The sequence below is a fragment of the Rhinolophus sinicus genome, chromosome 6, assembly GCF_057876585.1.
Source record: "Rhinolophus sinicus isolate RSI-liver-muscle chromosome 6, RSI-T2T, whole genome shotgun sequence".
Taxonomy (NCBI): domain Eukaryota; kingdom Metazoa; phylum Chordata; class Mammalia; order Chiroptera; family Rhinolophidae; genus Rhinolophus; species Rhinolophus sinicus.
In genome coordinates this window covers 46454283-46473079 of record NC_142506.1, presented here as the reverse complement: position 1 = coordinate 46473079, position 18797 = coordinate 46454283, and the positions used below count along the sequence as shown (strand labels likewise).

Sequence of the window (18797 nt, the reverse complement as noted above, 5' to 3'; positions counted from 1 at the left end):
AAAGGTCCTAATTGGCTGCCCTTGTCATGAAGCTCCTCGGTCACATGCCCCAGTTTGACCCAATGTCAGATGGCCCAGGGGAGCACCCATCCAGTCTGCCCAGCTTCTTGCATGAGAGTAAACCAGGGAGAGGGCAGGACAGAGGCTCAGACACCCCACCGGCTGAGGTAAGGGGTGTAGCTTTCCTGTCCTGGTGCCCAGGAGACAGGAACTCCTACAGACTGCAGTAGGTGAACTGGTTAATTCATGAGGTGTTTGTGGGGAGACAGCTCTCAGACCCGGGAGTCGCCGTCTGTGTGAGTCTGCTGGTTTGCAGATCTCAGGGCTCTTGCTCTGTTCACCATGAACTTCTCTGGGGCTCCAGGTAGGCGGGGAGGTGGCCTGCAGCAGCACCCTTTCCTTCCAAACAGCTGACAGGCTGTGACAGTGTCAGGGTTGCTGCCAGCACCTCCTAATGCCTGGAAATGTGCTAAACAGCATGGGGCGCCTGAGAGTGCAATAAGGCAGCGTCCTGTCCTCAGGTCGTTTAGAATGCAGGCCAGGGACCAGTGAGAAAGCACCTTCTGCATAAACCAACAATCATACAAGAGCTGAATTTCGTTGTGGTTGGTACATCAGTGTGTTACATTTCCAGACGTTTGCTTAAACATGTGTTCATTTAGATTGTTTTCTTTTCGTATTTTGTGGACTATACAGGACCCTGTTGAGTAAATGAGTGCACTTGGAACCCCTTACTTTGCTACCCACCCCTCTGATTCACCTGTCCCAGTGACCCCCGGATTGACAGGGCATCCGCATGCCCACCGGAGCGCTGATTCCTGAATCCCCATGGCCTCTCTCCCATGACCATAGTTTGCTTCAGGACCAGGTAAGACCAGCTGCTCTTCTCTTTGAACTTTCCTCACGTGGCCACAGCATCCAAACAGGCCTCTCTGAACTCCCCGTGGTGCCTCCTACTTGGCTCTTTCCTTCCTCTTCCAACGAGGCTGAGAGGAGCACCTGATGGGAGCCACCTAGGTGATTTTGTGCCTCATTGAGTCCCTGCACTAGAGGTTTGCTTGTAGATGACGGCAGAGACACGAGTCCTGAGGTGCGAAGGGAAAGTCAGCACTTCCCCCTCCCGCTGAGTCAAGGTGAACGACCACTCAGAACCAGCCCTGGCAGTCCTGACTCTTAGACACACACCATTAAGCCCTCTCTTATAGAACCAAAGAATTGAAAGTGTGCTTTAAAGCCCTGAAAAGGGACAACCGTGAAAGAAAAGCCGAGCTTTAAGTGCATCCCATAAGCAAGCTGCACCTTGAACATTCCAAATAGTGAATTCTTGCCTAAGCTGTGTTTTCGACACTCTTAGTCCTAGAACTGAATATGCATTCAGGCTTCTGCCATTAAGGAAAAGGAGCAAAGAAAACCACAGCCCTTTACTTTCTAAGAGAGGCACCTCATTACAGTGCACATCGGTAGGTAAGTGAGTCTCTCTCTCAATATAAAATGATCTATTTAGACAGGAGGCAGCTATTAATTAATCAAGGACTGACTATCCAGTTTGGACTTGACCAGGCTCTTGCTTTTCTCCTTATTCCTCTTCCCAGCCTCATGCATATTTGGCCATCATTGCCCAGTAGTGCCGAATGGCAGCAAGGGAAAGGAGCCATGACTTTTTTACATAGCGGTTTGAACTTGAATTTTTGCGAGCTCTTTGAATGGGCTTCGTCCCTGGTTTCTTCATAATTCCCCTAGTTCCTTTAATTAAACTGGATCATTTCAAGCTGGTTGTACAGAGGCTCTGAATGACTTGAAATGAAACATTCTTTACTTGGCTGTGTCACTTGAAGAACACCTTGTTCTTGTTCCGAAACCCCGGGGCAGGAGTGGGGTGATCTAATATGTGCTCTGCAGGTAGACCAACAATCTTTGGGCATGCACACACGGGCTAGCCCAGTGGCCTGCCTTGTAAGAGCGCTTTGAGGAGTTACCAGTTAGGGAATATAAAATACTACAGAAAACTAAATTGTTTCTGAAAATGCTAAACAATCAGACATTTCTCAAAAGGGCCTCAGTCCCTTTAGTATTTTACAGGAATTCCAACTCAAGCGGCTTTACAGAGCCATTATAACTTAATTACCAGTATAAATCTCACCAGCAACTTCCATAACTTCATTTGCAAATGAATATGCACGCTTCCTAAATCATCCCTCCTTTTCTCTCGCCCCAAGTTATTCTGACTGGCGCTGAGAGGAGGCAGCAGCTGTGATTTGCACAGTGGAGTCCTGCTTTCTCAGTGTCATTCCAGGCCAGCGTGCACCTGGAACATGGCAATTGTACCTGTTCCCGCTCAGACCCATAAATCCCTCTTGGCATTGGTGGGGGCAGATGCAGGGCAGAAACCTGGCTCCATCTGCCTGAAAGGTTCACAAACCACAGTGAACTTTTTAGTGATCTCAGGCCAAGTTTCCGGTATATAATGAAAACTGAAACCTGGTTTTGGGTTTCCTCACCAAATTCACACAGAGCTAGTCATGACGAGACGTGTGAGGTGGCAGGGACAAGCAGTGCCGGGGCACAGGAGACACACAGCACGGGGTTCTATTTCTAGCTCTACCACCAACTTGTGTGGCCTGAGGCCGGTCCCTCCCTGCCCCCCATGTAGTATACTTTATCCAGTATTGAGAGAGAGCTTTTTGCCACAGCTTGATCATTCTGGGACCTGCGGGGACCATGGGGGGATGGAGGTGAGATACCGTTCTTCCCTGAAAATAAGATCTTGTCATACCATCAGCTCTAATGTGTCTTTTGGAGCAAAAATTAGTATAAGGCCCGGTTTTATATTACATTACATTATATTATATTATATTATATTATATTATATTATATTATATTATATTATATTATATTATATTTTACCCCGTCTTATATTATATTAAAATAAGACCGTGTCTTATATTAATTTTTGCTCCAAAAGACACGTTAGAGCTGATGGTCCGGCTAGGTCTTACTTTCAGGGGAACATGGTAGTAGCATTCCTTTGAATCACTTTTAATTACAGTACACACGACTTCGGAATATTACAGCCAGCCCACCCATACTAACATATATATATATATATAAAATTGGTTAAATTTTCTTTAAAAATTGAATATATTTGTTTAAGTTTTCTTTAAAAATCGAATATATATATATGTATATGTTCGATTTTTAAAGAAAACTTAAACAAATCTATTACATTTATTTTAGGCCCTCTGTCTGCATTCTGAAATCTTGCTCTTATTTCTTTTTATCAGCTTTTGATTTCCAGCACATTTGTGCTTGTTTGATTTTCGACTTCTAGAAAATGCTGGAAAAGGGATTCCTGCATTGTCTAGAGAGTTCATCTACATGACCTCCTAGGTCCCTCCCAACTTGGAGGTTCTGATTTTCTATGAAATGCTTTAGTGAAGGAGACCAAACCCAGGCTTTGAATTCAGGCATATCTGGTTCCAATTCCTAGCTCTCACGATTACTAGCTGTGTGGCTTTGGGCAAGTTATTTAACCTCTCTGAGCCCAGGTTCCTCATCTAGAAACCTGGGCCAATGCCAACCACTAAATTATTGCTGTGAGGATTAAATGAGAAAGTACTTACAAAACAGGGAACAGAGTACCTGGTATATTAATAGGTTGCAACGTAAATATTAGATTCTGCTTTTGTTTATGCACACAAGTCTGTGATGGGCCAAAAATGTAGGCCATAATATATTTGAATATTGCTTCACTTCCAGGGTCCTACTTCAGAAAGAGAAACAAAGAAGGAAATAAACAGCAACTCTCAGAGGCCCCTCTGAAAGCATTGCCCATCCATTGAAACGTACTTTCCACTCAAAAACGAGGTTATTAATTATTCATTGCCAATGGAACTGAAAATAACAGGGCTCACTGCTGACGACACAGCGCTTGACAAGAATAGTGTTCCAAGTGCTGGATTTCAGTCATTTCCTGGTAGTATCTATGTAATGCATCCCAAATCAGAGCCTTGCAGGGTTAGGAGACCAGCAAACTTCAGACTGAGTTACTGTCAGTTCCACTTAGTAAATGCCCTGGAATGACTGTTCGCTTTGCTTTCATTTCCACTTGGGGCATTGCATTTCTGGGGGATTATTTCACTGCATGGGTGGCCCAAGTCCCTTGGCCTTCAGCCTTATGTCTCATTCCAGCGCTCTGGGCAAGCAATAACCACCCCAAATGCAAGTCTTTCTTTCATGCCCCAGTGGCGTGAGTAACACTATTAACTCTTGGGCTGAGGTTTGAGATTACGTAAAAGTCTTACACCCACGGTGCTAGCAGTCAGAATAGCAGAGTAACACAGTGTTTGCAGAGTTTGTTTTCATGCCAGAAATGTGGTTGCCCTAATGAGCAATCCTTGAGAGATATTTTCCTAATGATTCTATATCATCAGGATGGTGGGTTTCAAAATGGAAGCTAAGTGCTCCCCACCTCTAGTTGCAGTGAAAACAACTGCAGGAAGAGACTGGCCTTCAAAACTTCAGCCTGGGTAACTGCTGCTGACGTGTCCCCAGGAGAAACAGGACAGGAGGAGCACAGCTGCGCAGTGTGATGTTTCACTTGCTCCTCTATAACCAAGCTTACGCAGGACTCTCTGTTAAGAGAGGACACAGGAACACAGGACCCACGGGCCAGTGCCAGCGCTGAGACCAACCAGAGGCCGGCGCTTGCACTGTGGATTCCGCGCGCCATCTGGTGGCTAAGGGCTGACATTGCGCGCACCATCCAGGCTTTTACCCCACTGACACACTATTTAATTCATAGAAAGAGCGTTCTGTGGACTCTCAAGTTCTGGTGGGAGGTGATCTTGGGGCACAAAGGAAGACACCGAGGGCCAGGTGTTCTGAATTCCATTCTTTAGTCTACAATCAGATACTCGAGGCCTCGGGTTCTGGAAACAGGTAACAGTCCTTTAGGACCAGCCTTGGTCTGACCACCATGAGCCCTTGGCTCTGAGCCGCCTGGCCTCTTATGTCACCATTGCACAGGTTCGGGCACAGCGGTCCCCCTCTTGCCCCTGCCTGGAACACATGTATGTCCTCTTCTCCAGCGTTCTGAATCCTACATTTCCCAAGGCTCTGCCCACAGGCATCTTTACCTTTTCAGAATATCTCGTTTTTTGCTCACACTAGTGTTTCCAAACATGTTCCAAGAGCAATGGTTTTATTACTCAGAATTTTTTTTTTTTTTTTTTTTTTTAAGGCATTCCAAGTTTGGGAAACTCTGGTTACACCCAGTTAGAACAGATGCTATCGCGGGATGTCTCAAGAGCTTTGACATACTGAGATTGTAGTGAATTTTGAAGACAGAACTGTGGTTTGATACAGTTTCTAAACTTGTTTGACATTGAAAATCTTCTCCCACCTTCACCTTTAAGTGCTTCTTGAAGACACTGCATTTGACAAGGCACCTTGAGAGAGAAATTGGTCTATCCGACTCACTTGTCTCATGATTAGATAGCCATCTTTTCAAAGTGAAGGACATCTGTGTTAGCCTGCTTTTGCTACCACAACGAAGTACTGCACAGGCGGTGGCTTACACAACAGAAATTTATTTTCTCACAGTGTCTTCTGAGGCATTTCTTTTTTACTTACAGATAGCTGTCTTCTCCCCGTGTCTTCACCTGGCCTTCCCTCTGTGCCCACATCTCTTCTTACAAGGATTAGGGTCTACCTAATGACCTCCTTCTACACTGATTACCTCTTTAAAGATGCCGTCTCCAAACACAGTCACATTCTCAGGTGCTAGGGGTTAAGAATTCAATGTATACATTTTGATGAGGACACAATTCCACTCCTAAAACATCTTATTTTTGTATCTGTGGGAGAAAATTCATGCTACAGTGGAAAATTATTCATTCTGTCAAACAGGGCCAGCAAACTACAGCCAGTGGGCCAGATACGGCCTGCCACCTGTGTTTATAAATAAAGTTTTATTGCCACAAAGCTACACTCATTCCTTCCCACGACATGACGATTTCCGTTACTGCCACATTCAACAACAGAGTTGAGTAGTTGTAACAAACACCATATGGCTTGCAATAACTAAAATATTTCCTATCTGACCTTCAAAGAAAAAGTTTGCCCACCCCTGGTCTGGAGCACACCCCTCAGGGCTATCTAATTTTGATTCTACAGGGGCTTTGCAACTTTCATTGCCTTTGAACTATTGTACAACTCATTAATTGTAGACAACAGATAGCAGTGCAAAATAATCCCCTGCCCAGAGAATCAACTCGAAGAAGCCCGATTTGCCTCCAGTTGCTCATTCCTTTCGACAATCCTCATCTACAAATGTGTCTGTTCTCTGGATTCCATTTCAAACTGGTCATGACATCTTACAGTTCCCTCATTAACCATGGGTTAAATAAAATCTTTCACATATGTTTATTTTATAACTGGCTAAGAGTCATGATTTTACCTTTTTGAATTTCTTGGGTGTGAGCATAGCATTAGGATTATGAAGGGCAATGTTTTTGTTCTTAGAAGATCCATACTGAAGAATTTAGGGTAGAGTGTCGTGATACCTACAATTTACTTTCAAATGGTTCAGCACATGTATATAGATACGGGAAGAGGACAAGAAAGGGAAAACATAAATGGTAAAATATTAGCAACCAATGACTATAAGAGAAATTTACGTGATATCCTTCAATTGTGTGCTACTCATTCAGCTTTTCTGTAGGTTTGACAATTTTCAAACTAAAACATTGGAGGGATAAGTTTATGTCATATTCCCAGCTAATCAGGTAGCCGGCCCTGTGTCCTATCTCTCTGAAGTCCCTCCAGTGCTTCAGAGAACAGCCAATTACAGAAATTTGTTAGCTATCCAACTCCTTGCAGTGGGTACCACAAATATAAGAATAAGTAAATGAAACATTGGTGTTTCTGTTGTCACATGACTCGAATTCTTAACGGTACCACGTGAACAAGATGTTAAGGTAGAATTTTCTTTTAAACCAGATTTCTCATATTCCCTAAGAAGGCTTTAAAAGAAATAAATCTTTTAAGATGAGTCCAGGATTTGAGGACCACTCAGAGGGTGTTCATGTCTAAGCTTAGGGTACTCCTTTTGGGGAAAGGTGTTGAGGTTTGTATCTCTCAATTACTGTATAGTTATTGGACACCCCTCGCCCCCCAACTTGATAAATAGCATGGTAATAATATAGTTAGGGATTCTAATAATCACAGTTTGTTTGCTGCTTCAGCTGGGACTCTAATATCTGGTGCTTTTTTGCATTTTTAGAGGTACAAATGGCAAGGTAACAATGAGGGAAGAAAGTAAGCTAAATTCTCAAACACTGTGTCATCCAGCGTGAAGGTTTGGGATTGAAATTTTCTGCCTGAGGGAAGCAGAAAAAATGAGTTTTTACAGAATGCTGCAGCTTCTAAATCTAAAAGGCACACTAAAAATAGCTAAAGGGACTGAGCTGCCCAGAGGCTGCTTGAGGAGCCCAGGGGGAGATCCTGCTCCAAGAAGCTGCTCTTCAAAGCTGCTGCTCAACAGCCCGGTGAGCTGGTGTGCGCCGTCTTGGGCTGTCTTTCATCTGGTCACCAGGAAGCAGGGGCTGGAGGGGACCGAGATGCCCCTTAACTGAAGGTGATGCTTCAGGAGAGATGTTCCACCTGTGACAGAGGCTGGTGATTCTGAAGGGAGAGGCACGTGTGGGCTCGGGGACCAGACCATCCCGAGGTCAACGAGAGTGAACAGGCTTTGACCATAACTAGCATTGACTAAACAAAAAGGCCTTTCTTTCCATCAGCACAGATTTCACACTCTTTAGGACCCTGTCTTTTTTCCCACCTGGACTTTTGCCATGGCCTCCCATCTGGGCCCTCTGTCTCCAATTTGGCTCACTCCAATGTATCCTACTTACGGACTCCAAAATCATTTTTCTGTAGCCCACTTCAGTTCCGGTTGTTCTATTTCTCATTTAACTTGACTTTTAACAAATCAAACAACCAAATAACCAAGCAAGAAAAAAACAAAAAAATCCTGCAGTGGTTCTCCATCAAGAGCTGCAGAAACAGGAGGCATTTTGTCCATCTCAGGATGGCAGAGACCGTGTCATATTCATTTTTCTAAGCCCCCGTAGTGTTTTGTGTAGTGCTATTCCTGGAAAGGGGGTTTGAGAAATAGACTTCGAGAGTATATACTCAAAAAAATTGAAAGCAGGGACTCAAATAGATATGTGTACACCCGTATTCATAGCAGCATTATTTACACTAACCAAGGGGTGCATGCAACCCAAGTGTCCATTGATGGATGAATGGATAAGCAAAAGTGGTCCAGCCATACAATAAAATATTATTCATCCTTAAAAAGGAAGCAAGTTTGGACACAGGCGACTACATGGGTGAACCTTGAGGACACTGTGCTAAGTGAAGTAAGCCAGCCATAGAAGGAGAGATGCTGTCTGGTTCCACTTACAACAAAGCACCTAGAGCCCTCAAATTCACAGAGACAGAAAGTAAAAGTGCGGTTGCCAGGGGCCGGAGGAGGGAAGAATGGGAGTTGTTGTTTAATGAGTACAGAGTTTTGTTTTTGCAAGATGGAACACAGCAATGTGAATGTACTTAATGTCACTGAACTGCACACTTAAAAGATGGTTAGGATGGTAAATTTCTGTTATATGTTTTTTACCACAATTTGAAAAAAAAGAAATAGCCTTTGAATGTTAACTGTTGACTTAAGGAGTTCGTGAAGGATTTCTACTGCACCTTTGCAGTCCTGCTCTTTCAACACAGCAGTTACACTTTTAAAACATGCAAATCATATCATTCAGCACCCCCTCCTCCTTCCCCAGAAAACCCCAAAGTGGCCTCCCCCCTAGAACCAAGTCTGAAATTCTCAACATAGCCTCTTGGCCTACTGGCCTGCTTCGTCCTTCTGCCCTCCCATTCTAGCCTTCGTTAGCATTCATCCCGCTCCCTCCAATCTCAGGGTTTCCGTGTAGTGTCCCCTGGGGGGTGGGTGGGGAGGCAGTGGTTATTCCTCTCATTCTTTAGGTGTCAGTTGACAGACCGTCAATCAGGAAAGCCAGTCCAACCACCCAGACCAGCTGCGGCTCTGGTTGTAGGCTCTTGGCATTCTCTCTGCTTCTCCTGCATAGTATTATAGCTATCGTAAGAGCTATTAGTTATCCATAAAATTATTTGGACTGACTCCCCATGAGGACAGGGCCACTGATTGCCCCCGACAGGGTGTCTGTCACACTGCAGGCACTCAAATAGCTGCTGGATGAGCCAGCCTGATTTCATGTCCTTATGATCTGGATTCTTTCTGCCAGTCCCACCTTCAATGGTATGGCAAGTGCTAAGACCTCAGGACAGGAAATCCATTGTGAGTGTGGCACCTGATGTAAACAGGAGCATCAATATTTACGGAGAACTCTGGTCAGGTGGGGCACTCATGGCCTGGCTCATTCACACGGACATTCATATTTTCCATAATGACAGCTCTAGGTATAAAAAGAAGTTGCCCAGATACTGAATTTAATGGTAGTTTACCGATACCTAGATTTAAAAATTGAACAGGGAAGGAGAACTGACTCTGGTTGGTGAGCACCCACAATGTGATATATAGATGATATATATGGAAACGCACACTTGAAACCTATGTAATTTTTACTAACCATTGTCACCCCAATAAATTGAATTAAAATTATTTTATGGAAAAAATATTGAACACAAACAAGATTGAGGACCGTTTCTTTTACCTCTTCTACAGGCAACCCCAGCACTTTGCAGAAGGAATTGGGTGTCATCGGGGTGGGAGTGGTAGTGATATATTTTGCAACAACTTATTGTTGTCATTCTCCCTGTTTCTTTGTCTTTTCTAACATTTTTGCTCACATCTCTCCTTTCTTCTTCTCCCACTTCATCTGCCCCGAAAGTCTTCCTCTTGCATTAGGCCTCCTGAATGACACAGAAAAATGCTGAGATCGTCTAAATTAAATTACAGAAGCCAGAGTGAGAGAAAGAGACAGGAATAGTTAACCAATTAGTTAATTAATATCTGTGGGCCAACTAACAAAAGACTCACATTTCTGAATGTTTGTAGGACCTTTGAATCACCCTCTAGGTGTCTATTAGTGACCACCAGATTCCACAGTATCCTGCCATATGCATGAACTTTCAGGACTGTTGCCTGTAACCAATCAAAAATAGTAAATATTTTTCCTTACAGACTACCAACCAATCAGAGAACTGGCCCTGCTTGACTCCCCCTTCCTCTCTTATCTGCAGCTGACATAAATTCTTCAAAACAACTTACATTTTTCTTCCTCAAACCCATTGTATAAAAGAGCTATGTCATCCCCAGGACAGTGGACATGCCATCTTCTCCATCCAGCCCTGCTGCTGGTGGTTTAGTCTGCATACCCCAGGTCCTGGTCCTTTTCCTGGTTAGCATATGGCTCAATAAACCCTTTCTTTCAGAAAAGTTTTCACCTGTGGAAGTTTTTGGCTAAACATAAAGTTAGAATGTTCAGTCTATTTTGGTTCTCACCATCTGCTGCTAGATAGGGGTAGAATGCTCTGTGTGGAGGGTGTGGGGGTGGGTGGGGGTGGTCTTCAATTTTGAGGATGGAGAAAAGAGCAGGAGGGTGTCTTTTCCAAAGTCTGGTCTCCGGGTAGAGTTTCCAAAAACAATTAGAAAAGATCAACATCCTACTAGCATATCTTCTGTATAAGCCATCTGTCTCCTTCCGCCGGTGCCTTACCTCACAAAGGCCTTCTTTTATCTGGGTAGGTGCTGGCACAGGGACAGAGAGATAAGCCTGCATGTCACACAAAGCAGATGGATGCGGAATAAATTCATCTTGCTTGATTGATTACTTGATTGAGAAAAGTTAAATAGTACCCATTTCCTGCACAATCAGCAACACTGAAGTAATTATTAGCTGTTGAGAGCAACACTAAATGTAAAAAATAAAATGACCCCCCATTGGAAAGATATGAGATTACCAACTTAAAAACACAACAATCTTTAAAATGAACTTCTTGAAATGTTCAGCAAATATGTCTATTCTTTCTTACTTTACTTAACATTGCATATAGTAAGCAATGTTTTTAGAAGTACTTAAGAGTGTGGAAACTCTTGTATATTCGTCAGGGCTTTCCAGAGAAACAGAACCAATAGGATATGTGCATATATAGAGAGAAAGAGATTTATCACCAGAAATTGCCTCAAGCCATTACGGAGGCTGGCAAGTCCAAGTCTGCAGGGTGGACCGACCGGCAGGCTGGAGACTCAGGACAGCTGGTGGTGCAGGTAAAGTCTGAAGGCTGTGTGCGCCAGTGTTTCCTCTTGCTTAGGGAGGCTGGATTTTTTTTGTTTCTTTGTTTTTTATTCAGGCTGTCCATTGACTGGATGGGACCCACTCACATTATGGATGGCAATCTGCTTCACTCAAAGTTCACTGATCACAACCAAAAACACCCTCCAAGTTAACACATAAAATTAACCATCACATCTTGTATGTACACATTTACAAAGAAAGAGAGCCCAGTAGAGAATAGGTTTAAGTAAGAAAAAAATGTCGGTGCTACACTGCACAAGATAATAACCAAGCCCGAAAACCGCCTTACAGAGCTGAGTGACACCCAGGGCACCTGCTTTATGGGGACTAAATCACGTCTCTACTAAATAAGCAGAAAAAAAAATACACCACATAATATGTCTGCACGAAACTTGAAAACTGTCTCAATGGCTCACCGTTAGAGCGTTGTCACAGCCCCAGTGAAGAATCAGCGTATATGTTAATGCCCTCAGCTCTGAGCCCAGGTATAAAAGTGTAAACCCATAACCAGACCCTCTCTAAAGACACCTACTTCCCTAGCAGGGAGAGATAGTTCCCAGTATTCCCGGAAAAGCTATTTGGGTAGCTGATATTACTGGTGAGAATTTGGCCTGGCATGTCCAAGTATGACTAAAGAAAGCACGCAGTTCAACCACTTATCAGTGGACTCGCAAATAGCGACATCCAGTGATGGATTACACGACCTTCTTTATTGCAAATGCAGCCATTAAAGCCCCCCCCCCCCCAGCCCACTCCCACTGGCAGAACTCTGCAGGTTTCAACTTCTCCCTGCAGTGCTGTGCTACCTGCTCTGGAATTACAATTCATCATTTAACAGGCATCCTTGTGTGGCTGAATACTGCCATCTCCTCCTGGGCCCGAAGCAGCACAGTGATTCTGAGAGCAACAGAAAGCCTGAGAATTCTGATTTCGCCTCAGAAACAGACTGGAGCAGCAGGCTTACTCTTGCACTCTGCCTGCCAGCCCGGGGGTCTTGACTTGAGACTGGGAAACCAGGTGGATGGATGGAACCAGGCCCAGCCTCAGTGGGTCCTTGTACAGCTACTGGACTGGTAACACATGTTTACACAGGACCCCTTCCGTTTGCAGAAAACACAAACGAGTGGGAAAAGAGTGTGTGCTGGGAATAATGGTGCTTTTTTCCCCCCAAAGCTCTTAGATTGTGTTTATAAGATAAACTGATGGAAGATTTGGTTGCTTCCATAGCAGTGTCACTGGAGTCTTAGAGTAGACACACACAGGGTGCACTGAGAAGGAGCATGTCCCTCCTGGGGACTGCCATGAGTCACACTCTTCCCTCCCTCTGGTTAGACCACTGAATCTTTCAGTTCCCAGGCTTCTCTTGTGCATCTTCAGATGAGCCCAGCTGTCCCTAGTGGAGGTGACACAGTATGTACCTGTAATACAGAAATTTGCTATGTGTTAAAAAGATGGCTTGTCCCCCAATATTTGAGGTTTCTTTTTCTCCCCTTTCCCCCTAATTTACTATAAATAACTACCATGAGAGTAGGGAATACATGAGTGAGGCCGGTAGTTTCCATATAGCTTGCGAAGCTTTTGAAAAAGCACTAAGAGTTCCTGGTTTATCGTAGTTGGTCTGAACTAAGCGAGGCTCAGGCATTCTGTGTGAACCTACTACTCCAGGGCTTAAAGATTCCCTGGGTGATTCTGCTGGGTACCACATTCAGAACCCCTGGGTTAGGCCAACGCCTTTCCTGGGATGGGCAGAACTGAAATGTACATATTCATCAGATGCTAATGAAAGTCCCTAAGAAGTCACCTTGATGGGCCCCTTGAGTGTGAGCTGAGAGGAGAGGAGACACGGGTGCTTGTCCATTGTGTTACCTCCGCTTTCTGTGTTGGGCTTGGCAACAGTGACTGTGGGTGTTGAGGTAGACATGATGCTGGTGATTGGTCAGGAAGAGGCTCCTAAGCCTGGAAAGAGTGAGATGCTCAAAACTTAGCGAGATGATAATACTAAATAACATAACTAGGCAGCAGTTCTGTGTCGGGCAGGAGAAGTAAGCTGTGAGTACACGAAACTCAACAAGAGAAGCTTCAGCAAATAGGGGCCAATTTTTCTCATGTAATAGGAAGTCCAGAAATAGACACTTGCTAGTATAACAGAGTGAAATTCTCTCCCTCTCTTTCTTTCCCTCTGTCTGACTCTATCATAAATTCCAGCCTACATTTCTCCCACGGCCTTCAGGCTAATATAGCTCCTGCTGTAGCTATGCTAACTGATAAGGAACTCCGCTGGAGGCTTGAGTATGCTTCAAAAATAGCCCCTGGTCCGAAGGAGTCTCTGCTGAAGAGGTGGGGAAATGTGTGTAAAACCATGACAAATTATCACAGAGTTACAGGAATCTCAGGACCAACTCAGACCAGTGGGGGTCAACTGACCAGCTGGAACAAAGAAATTGGGAGATTTTGTGCTCTTCCTCCATCTCTGTGGGCCCCTGGCTGTCTAGCGATGTCAGCCACCCCTTGCACCCGCCTTCTTCCCTTCTAATAAAAGACACTTCCACTTGAAGGCCTTCTTACGATGGATTTGAGAAAATGTGGAAAGCTCCCATCTTCTCAGGTCAGGTGCTGTCTCGATAAATACACCTTTCCTTATTCCAAACTCCGACCTATTGAATACTGTACATTCGGAGCACCAAGCCTACGAGTCTTGTGACTGCAACGCCAGCACTAGCTGAGCAGCTTCGAGGAGCCCAGCTTCTTTCCATGTTTTATGACTGCCACCTTTAATGTGGGTGTTTGCCATCTCCGGCTGCTCTCATGGGTTGGAGGTGGCTACTGAGGGCTCACAGAGCACCCCGCCCAGGCAGGGCTGGAGGAGCATGAGAGCACCGTGGCCTTGACAGCTGTGGCCATGACCGGCGCTCTGCTTTGATCAGAAAGCGAAAGCTTGCCTGGACATATCCCTGGCAGACTTCTGCTTAGGTCTCTTTGTCCAGGACTGAGACACACAGCTAGCCCCTATTCCCGAATGTAAGGGCGGTTGGAAAAGTAGGGCACAGGATTGTCCAGTTGGCTGCTGAGGGGAAGACGAGTTTGTCAAAATAAGTCTTTTGGGATATTGATTATTTTAAGTTGGCTGTTTTCAAGAAACAAAAGACTCAGAGAGAATCTTTGACCCTCCCCCTTACCTGTCAAAAGGAATTCAGATAGAAACACCTGCTTAAGAAGGGAGCACCACCTCAACATCATAATATAAACTAAATGGGGCAGACAGCGAGGAGCCTGCAAAATCCGTTGGACTGCCCTTTGCGTCCCATTGCTTCTGGGTGGCCCGGCACAAATTTGTTTACCAAATCTTTGTTTCCCTCAACTACCTGTGAGTTGCCTAAGTTCCATTTGAAGTCTCAGACCCCCTGCCTCCCTCTCTTTAGTCTATGAGTAGAATGGCATATAAGCCTTAACTGCCCCATGTGTGTTTGGGTCCCGTATTCTTAGGGAACACCCATATGTACATACGTAATACATTTGGTTATTTTCCCCTGTTACTCTGTCTCATGTTAATTTGATTATTAGTCCAGCCAGAAGAACTTAGATGAACTTAAAAATTAAAAAAAATAATTTTTCCTCCCCCACACTACATAAGCATGAGCCGTTGGCCCCTGGGGTTAATATATTTGCCACCCGAAACAAAAGCATCAAAAGCGAGGTTTTGTGAGCAAGGGAGAAAGGACGGTAGATATTGGGTTAATATCTAATGGTGTCTGCCACAGATGCCCACAGGGAATTTCAGTTTTCTAGATGTCGCCCTTCACATAAACCTATTACTGATGCTGCTACAGCAATTTTCTCCATGGAGATTCTCTGAGGGCTTTCATGGGAGACATCACAGGCAAAAATCTCAGCTGGAGCCTTCCGAGCAGCTCCCTCCCACTCTTAGACCCCCAGAGGTAGATCGCAGAAGACTCGAGCAGAAATCTTGCTGTGTGATTACTATTTTCTTTCTTTCTATGGCTGTCTTCCGCTTTGCAACGATGAACATTAAGTCGAAAGGATGGAAAAAGCACAGGGCATTGACAATAGCGCCATCTTCTGTCCAGAGAAATGGCAGCTTCTAAACAGATCAGAGTTTTGGTTATGCAACTGCCCATTCATTGCAGAGCATGAATACATGTATAAGACGCACTTAAGAAGGACTTTTTCGGCGAGTTTTGAGACCTGGGTACCTATCTCAGGTCAGCATGTCCATCATCCCTTATTCCCTGTGGGCATCTGTTGGTCCTTTAGCACTCACAGTATGGTGGTGCTCTTGAGGAGGCTTTTCTGGCAGCATTACCCCAGGCCAAATGGAGCCCCTGCACGGTGCCTCCAGAATAGCAAACTGTGACATCTTACAGACACTCCTCCTATAGGAATGAGACACTTGAAAGAACTTTACCTGGGTACTTTCCCTGAGTCACACTTCTGCTTTCTTGGTGACCTCCTCTCTCCATCACTCTGAGAAGGGAGCAATATCTATTTTAAGTGGGGAAAATGGGAATAGTCAGGATTAAAACTCAGAGGTGCTGCTGTGTGATCAGATTTATAGGTGCACTGTTTCAGACCAGAAGAGCACCCACAACAGCCACCTATAGAGACCTCATGGAAAGATTTAAAATAGATGGTGTAGACAATTAACACTCGTAGACCCGAATTATTTGTATGTTGGAACCAGTGTCATGAGCCCAAACACAGGTCATTCAGCTGTGAGAGACAGAGGTGGAAGAGGCAGCACCGCCCAGGGAATGGCTCCTTAGAGGCCACTGCTAGACAGCCTCAGAATCAGACATATTTGTTGCCTGAGGAAACAAAGCAGCATTTTGTCACGTGTTGAAGCAAGCGACACGGACTTCCACTTTCAAATGCTTATGTTTCAAGAATCAGTATGTCACTGGAAATTTTCTGGCTGACGAATTTATAATATTATCACTATAAAATACTGAATTCTTCTTTATCCAGTTTCAAATCCTACTATGTAGCTACTACGTTTCTGGTACCATGTTTGGTGTATAGAATACAAAATAAATTAAAGCACAATCCTAATTTTTAAGGAGCTCAAAAGCTTGGCAGAAATGTACGTAGTTATTCATTCATACAACGGTAACTGACCGAGCGTCTACTAGGTGCTAGACACTAGGAATGCAGAGATTACGTCGGCAGTAACTGGACACATGAGCGGTGTACTTTTGATGTTTTGGAGGTAAAACAGTGGAGTGCACTGCTGCTAGTCAGACAGCTCTGCTGCTTTTCTATTGTGCGACTTTGGGGCAGGTTAGTTAAGCTCTCCTAGTCTCAGTTTCCTCATCTGTAAAATGAGAAAAAATAATACCACTTCATTTATGAGTTGTTTGAGGATTAAATGAGATAATATATGTGGGGTCAGAGTCTCAGAGAGCAGTTTCCAGGCTATCAGCCTCACGTGGAAAGGTGCTGGCTCTGGTAGTAGATGGCCATCAGCTGTAACTAGTTGGCCATCAGCTGTAGTCAGTTAGCCATTGGCCACTGATATAACTGCCATGGCTGAGTTAGCAAGGCCAATTGCAGTTAGCAAGGGGTTGGATGGTGGGTAGAGAAGCGGACAGTGGATTGCGGCTAGCAAGTGGGGTTAGCAAGCATGGATGGCGGATTGTGCACCGTGTGGCTCCTGCTTCCTGTGTCTCCAACCCAGCTGTGGGGGCGGAGCCCCAGAAAGTAGTTTCCAGGCTCTCAGCCTCACATAAACAGGTGCTGGCTCAGGTAGTAAATGGCCAACTGTGATTGCATGGCCATCAGCTGTGGCTAGTTGGCCATCAGCTGTAACCAGTGAGCCATTGGCTACTAATATAACTGCTGTGGCTACGCTAGGAGAAGAAGGAAAATGGGAGAGGAAGAACGGGGGCTAGCAAGAAGATGGCGGCTGGGCTGGCAAGTGTGGATGGCGGTTTGCGGACAGTGTGGATCCAGCCTCCAGTGAGCGTATAGTGCCGCCAGAGAGAATATAGTGGTATGACTCCCCTACCTATGGCTCCGTGGGTGTTCCTTTTTGGCCTCACCACATCCTGTGTTCTTGTATGGGGAGCGGGAGCAGAGACCCCGCCGGACGCCCTGCACGACAAATGGCGCAGCGAGCAGGGTCTCCCGCATGACAAATGGGCAGCGAGCAGGGTATGGTGCCGGCCAAAGCTCCCCGAAGGGCGGTGGAGCAGTTTGTGCGTATGAACACTCAGTCTCAGGAAGACCAGGAGGAGCAACTGCCGGAGAGCTGGACCCCCGTGGAGGGGTGGGAGGACGTGGACGGTTCTCCCACCAGCACAGGAAAAGCCATGCAGCTGCTGGAGAGATGGAGCCCCGTGGAGAGGTGGAAAGATGTGGACGGTTCCCCAACCAGCACAGGCTGGAGAAAGCGAAGGTCGTTGCAGTCCTGTGGGCCGGGAAGTTCCTGCTCAGGCAGCCCGGATGCAGGACTTATAGTCCCAGGAGGTAACGCTTGCTGAGTCCTCCGTGGGAGATGAGGGTGAGGTCAAGGTCGTCCCTCACCCCCAGGACAGCCCTGGTGAATGACTATGGACTATGGGGAATTGCCTTCCATCCCTAATTTAATGGACCGCTTGACTGTTTGTTTGGGAACTGTTGTTAGTGGAACTGGGGGATATTTGCTTTTGTCTCTTGACTGGCTGCCATTGAGAATATGTAAGCACCTTGATTGTGAGTCGCTGTTGTTCCAGCAGGGTACCCTGAGAGGCACAGAGAGAGTGGCAGTGCCCTGAGAGCCCTGGCTGAGTCCAGGAAGTCTGGCTGAGCCCTGAAGATACCCTGGCTGTGCCCAGGAAGTCGGGCTGTTCCCAGAGAGAGTGGCAGTGCCCTGAGAGCCCTGGCTGTGTCCAGGAAGTGTGGCTGTGCCCACAGAGAGTGGCAGTGCCCTGAGAAATCCTAGCTGTGCCCGGGGAAGACAGGTGGTACCCTAAGAAGTCCAGGAAGTCTGGCCATGCCCAGAAGTACTGGTGGTGCCCTGAGAAATCCTAGCTGTGCCCGGGGAAGACAGGTGGTACCCTAAGAAGTCCAGGAAGTCTGGCCGTGCCCAGAAGCACTGGTGGTGCCCTGAGAAACCCTGGCTGTGTCCGGGAAGACAGGTGGTACCCTAAGAAGTCCAGGAAGTCTGGCTGTGCCTAGAAGTACTGGTGGTGCCCTGAGAAACCCTGGCTGTGCCCAGAGAGCCTGGCTATGTCCAGGATGTTGCATTCACCCCCAGGCTCCTCGCACAGGTCCCCTTGCGGAAGATGCTTGTCGCGTAGATTGTGAGGCGAGAGCCTGTAGGGGTGGAGTGTGGGGGCGGAGCCCCAGAAAGTAGTTTCCAGGCTCTTGGCCTCACATAAACAGGTGCTGGCTCAGGTAGTAAATGGCCAACTGTGATTGCATGGCCATCAGCTGTGGCTAGTTGGCCGTCAGCTGTAACCA

The 18797-nt window shown here is 45.8% G+C and overlaps 1 long non-coding RNA gene across 1 annotated transcript; it reads left to right on the top strand.

The window, feature by feature from the left end:
• Positions 1-34: 34 nt before the first annotated feature.
• On the top strand, positions 35-6518 carry LOC141567854 (uncharacterized). Its single transcript, XR_012490753.2, has 3 exons — positions 35-167; positions 697-868; positions 5240-6518. It is a non-coding gene; the product is annotated as an uncharacterized LOC141567854 (long non-coding RNA).
• The last annotated feature ends 12279 nt before the right edge of the window (positions 6519-18797 follow it).